Below are 5,802 nucleotides of genomic sequence, written 5' to 3'. Positions count from 1 at the left end.
GATCGGGAAATTAATTCAAGATTTTTTTTGGAAACTTCTTTTGCAATGCTTTCGGAAGTGCCTTTGACAGCTTATTTGGTATTCTTTTTGGAAATCTCTGCTGCTACGGAATTTACTTCAGGATTGCCTTGTGAAATTTCAGTAGCGATTCCTTTGGAAAGTCATTCGGTAATTTCTTGAGGGTGACTACAGCTATTTGAACATTCAAACATATTTGGAAATTGCTTTTTGAAATATTCTAAAATTTTTTGAAAACTTGTTGTTTTTGATGAACTTCTTAAAAACATTTTGATTTTTGGAAATTCGTTAGGTAATTCCGATTACATTTTCTCCGGCCATACCATTGTATTTTTTTTCAGTTCGTAAGGAGTATCTAATTGAATTTCCAAAGTAATAACAAAACGAAATTCTGTAAGTGTTTTCTAAAGGAGTTTCCAATCCTAGAAAAAATACTGAAGAATTTTTTTAAAATTTTTTTTTTTGCAATGAGCTGTCGAAAGAATTACAAAAGTAATTGCTAAATTTTCAAATGAACCTGCCTACGGCAGATAATCCCCCAATAAAGAGATAAAAAAAGCTTCCAAAGAAATTGATAAAGGAAATCCCGTAAGAGTTGCCTGATAAATTTGCTCACCGTCTTCAGCCAAAGACCACAGACTGAATATAAGTTAAAGCTATGTTCATTTAGAATCCGGAATGACAAAATCACGTATATCTTAGGGATGGAATAACAAACATAAAAGGTGAAGCCCTCAAAACAAAGATTATTTATTGTACTTTCATGGAAAAATATCATTGAAATTATTTATTTTTACTTTTCACACATTTTCTCACTTTTTCAGTGTTGACCTCTCTAAAAATCTGCACAACGGTGGTAAATTTTAGCAACAACCCCTTCCGCACGTTTGTTCAACAATCAGGTCATCTATGCAGTATCCTGAGTGCCTTGACTAGTCTGACTAGGATTCCGAAGAAAAATTGCCAAACTTTTTTTTTTTATTGCGAAATGAGGGGCAATTCAGTGAACTGAGAAAACGCGAAATTTGAGTGTTTTTTTTCGTTGATAAACACTACCCATCTGTGACGATACCACTGAACGTCTCCGGCTGCCATGGCAGCTCATCAAAATAGGTAAAACCCGCCTAAGGAGTATATCGGAAAGTAGTTGAAAATGTTCAGGATGCTCTATCTCGAAGCTGGGTTGGTATTTTCATTTCGGTTCTTCTATGAAATCTTCACCATATAGATAAGTTTAGAACAGCTTGGAAAAATTTGGAAAATGTTTAGTAATATTGAAAATATGGTTAAATGAATACACCTCACAAAATAAAAATCGCACAAAATGCAATTTTGTTAAGATTTTTCAACATTTCAAAAACCTGTAGCGGATAAAATTTGTACGATAAAAAATCTTGAAAATATTGATGCTTGTTAACAGTCATGTACACATAATAAATCATTCAACACCGACTTTAAAAATTTATATTTTCAGGGCTGTTACAAAAGTGTCGATTTGGAAACCGCAAAATCCGCGCCAAGCCATTTGAAATCCGCGCCGAGGTCATCAAATCCGCGCCAGTATAAAAATATATGATTTTGATGACTCAAACTCATAAAAAGCCTGAATTTTTCAATTATTTATGGTTTTTGTTGCACTTCAGATGAAGATCATTTCTAATGTTAAAACCGATTTTAACTATCATTAATCCATGACCTAAAATGCAACTTCCACATCAACCAAGAGATTAAAGATGTTAGGTTAGTTTTTTTTTAAATTGGAACAAAAAGTTTTGAATAAATAGTTCTTTGATTGCTGGTCATTCAGGGTGACTACTTTTTTACGAGAATGGAATTTCCTGTTCCCTGAAACAGTTCCAAAAAGGAGCACTCTTGACGAATCTTTTGAAATATTTATAACCAACCTGCAATAAAATCTGTAGTAAGTCCTGAACAATCGTTCGAGAGAACTGCAAGAAAATTTTCGATTTTTTTGTGTAGATACAAATTGAGTAATTGATTCTAACATAATCTATTGATTAAATAAATCACCAATAATAATAATATTTAAGGAAGATATTTATTAAAAAGGAAACATTTCATAAAAAATGTCAGGCAAATGTTCTTTCCTTTGAGCAAATGGTATGTAGAGAAATGTTAATTTATTAGAAACTTATGATAAGAGTTTCTGGCCACACCACACCCTTGGAAATTCAGTAAAGATTTCAGCAAGAATGTCCTCCATCGGATTCCAAAGCTTCAAGTTTTCAAGTTAAAAATATCCTTTAAAAATTCTACCCTTTATTATCTGTGCTCGCTACTCCCCTCTCAACGAATGCTCCGATTGTAAATCAAAGATAAATTTTACCCTGACAACTTTTAACAAATATCGATTAGACAGAAGTTCTACAAGTAACATAGTATAAAAAACCAATGATTTTCTTCGCGAGATTATACTAATTTACCTAAAAAATTCAACCAAATGTTTATCCAAAGTTTCCAGTGACGTCTTTTTGCAAATTCCATAAAAAAACAGATTCCAGAACTTGTTCCAGAATCAATAAGAAACTCTAAGAATTATTGCAGAAATCTTGCCATGATTCAGTGTTTTGCGAACCTCGGACATTACAATATAAGTTTTGGCAAAAAAAAAAGAAAAATTTAGCCAAAAAATGATGGTTAAGAAGACAGGAATGACTTCAAGAAGTTGACTACGAAATTCATAAGACCGTTCGCAATGCTGTTTTATTTTGTATGGCGAGTTTTAAAATTTTTAAAACTCGCCATACAAAATAAAACAGCATTGCGAACGGCCTAAGAGGAACTTCTCTGTTTTAAAAAATTGAGCGTTTAATGCAGTGCAACTTATCTATCACTCCAAGCTAGCGATTACTAACATTATTTTTACTCAATCGCAAAATTCACACCTAACTCCAATTTGAAACGGTTCTTTATTTTTTCTGATTGTGTTGAGCTCAATGACTGTATATTTCATGTAAATAAGTGCATTTAAAAACCATTTCCGCAAAAACCGCGCCGAAATTAGCAAAAACGCGCCAAATCCGCGCGAAACGCAAAAACCGCGAAAAACGCAAAATCCGCGCCACTTGTAACAGCCCTGTATTTTCGATAGAAAAATCTCCTATATCTTCAAAATGGTCCACTCCAAAAAACGTCTATTTTTTGGTCAAACTTTGAAGTTCTGCTTTTAATATCTGAAAGGGTTATAAAATTCTATTTTTTACTCTAACTTACTCGTCCATAAATTAAAAAACATACCCTATTTAAGAAAATGCGAATTTTTCATTTTATGTATTTTTTATTTACGTAAACATGATTTGTAGGAGTATAGAAAAAAGGGGTTCCTCAAAAATGACCTTTTTTCATTTTTAAAAATTACGCTTGAATGCAGTAGAGATTTTTCTTGAAAAAAATAATGTGCCTATATAACAAGGATTCTGGAGCTTATTATATTTGCACAAAAAAGTTAACAATTTTCGAACATTATCGAATTTTTTTCGCAATTTAATTTTTTTAGAAGGTGTGCAAAATTTTAAAAACATGCGTTTAGTAATCAAGGTTAAAAACCCAGTTAAAAGAACATTTTTAGAAAATCATAAAAGCCATTTCTTTTTTCGAGGATTTATACAGTATCTTTGAAAATAAAATTACCAAAAAGTTGTATTAAACTATTTTTAAGGCTATTGTAAACATTTTCAACTACTTTACGATACACTCCTTACATATCCCTTGTGTGCGTTTTTGAAAAGCAGCACGCGATTCTTGAGGCTGTCATCCTTGTATGAATTGGTTCTCATCATCTTGTTGCGAAAAAACCATGCCCAGAGATCGAACTTCTTGCCAAATCTTCAAATTCAAAGCAGATTTATCAATGAACCCAAGCTTTTTCTTCCGAGAACACTTCCTTATGCCATGGTTAACAACATCTGTGCACATAACACATAATGGTTTTGACGATATTAACATTTTTCGCGACTGTCGTACCTGACCACGCTAAATTTTCAACGTGTTTGTGCAAGATTTTTTTCCTCCTCTTGTCTTCAATCTGAAATAACTTTTCACTCGTTGCAAGAAAATCGATGAAATTTTAACCATTTAAAGAGGATTAGTGTATGATCAGAGTGCTGCAAAAGAATGATGATTATGTTCATTGAGAGCGCCACTAGAAAATGTGACATGATTCCGGATTCTAAGTGAACATAGCTTTACACTAGACAACGGATAACATGTGAGACTGTAAGACATCCAGTGGTTCAATGAAGAATTTTCCGTTTGGCGAAATTTTTCTCTCGATCGGAATGGGAATCGAACACACAATCCGTGGCTTACAACACCCCTTTTAGGGTGTTAGGCCTTTTAGACTGGCGTTACTAACAGTACGATCACGAACTCCACAGTTATGCTGTAGGTATTTTCAAATATAATAACTTCAATCAATTTCCAATATTATTGCTGAGAAACTTCCAAAAGATTTATCGAACAAAATTCCAAAGAATTTCTGAAATAGAAAACCCAAAAAAACTTGTATGAAGTTTTGGATCAAATCCAATAAAAATTGCTGAAAGAATTTTAAAAGAATTTTCTGAAAAAATTCCGCCAAAAGGAAATTTGAAATGTTTTCACAGGGTTACTTTCAAGAAAACCCCAAAAAACGCCAAACCGATTTGCAAAGGAAATACCGAATCAGTCAGAATTGATTGATTGATTTGTCTTTATTATAGAGACTTTCAGCCCTTGGCTGGTTCATCTCTTTCAGTCAGAATTGGCAAATATATTTCCAAAAGAATGTTGAAAATATTCCCAAAACAATAAGCATAGGGTTTTCCAAACGAATTGTAAAAAAAACCAAAAAGAACTTTCAGACGGGATACCCAAAGAAATTTCTGTAGAAGAAGTCCACAAAGCCATTGCCGAAGCATTTGTTATATAAGTTCCTAATTTTGCTTATCCTTTGACATCACTCATTCGTAAAGGGCTTAGAGGGTTCAAAAAGTCGGTACAAGGTCATAATGTAGCAGGTTTGAAAAAATCCCAATGAAATTCCCGAAGGAACTTTCAAAGTAATTTTAGAACCGATCTTCAAAGAAATTCCTTAAGGAATTGCTGCACAGATATCCAAAATTATAACTGAAAAATAGAAATTTCCGAATAAACTTCTTGACACCGAGATCAAACTGATAGCTCCAAAGACCACAAGTACCACGTTGTGAGCGAGTTTTGAAATAAACTTTCAATGTGAAAGCTTCTTTTCTTCTAGGAAGGTTTTACAAACATAGTAACATGGATACACAACAAAGGTTTGCTGATTTGTTCAGTCAACTCTACTGATCACCATCAACGCTTTGCTGTAACTTAGCAAATTTTTCCGAAAGTTCAGCAAAAAGCTTAATCTTTCAGCCCAGATAAATTTGGCTGAAAGCGTCTTGGTGTGTAGCATCACATCATGAAAACTTTTAGTCTTCTGAGCAACTTTGCCGAAGACAGTATGTATGCTTCTAACTTTTAAGTGGTCAAGAGCGCGAGATATACGACGTTTACACCGTGTCCAATATGTTCTCATACAAAATCAAATTGAATTAATTTCACATCTGTAATTAGGATTTTAAAAGTAAATTTATTTATTGGAAGGTCAACTAACACTGATCAAATACAGTATATGTTTTGGAATTAACTGTCCTTTATCCTTCTCTGCTGATCGCTTATGTGTCGTTAGTCCATTTCAGCTGGCACGCACGCCATTTCATTGGTATTTCGTCTCATTTTAACGAGTGAAGGGTTTGAGTT

The sequence above is a fragment of the Aedes albopictus genome, chromosome 3, assembly GCF_035046485.1.
Source record: "Aedes albopictus strain Foshan chromosome 3, AalbF5, whole genome shotgun sequence".
Taxonomy (NCBI): Eukaryota; Metazoa; Arthropoda; class Insecta; order Diptera; family Culicidae; genus Aedes; species Aedes albopictus.
The sequence above is the reverse complement of the archived record's forward strand: the minus strand, read 5'-3'. Positions refer to the sequence as shown.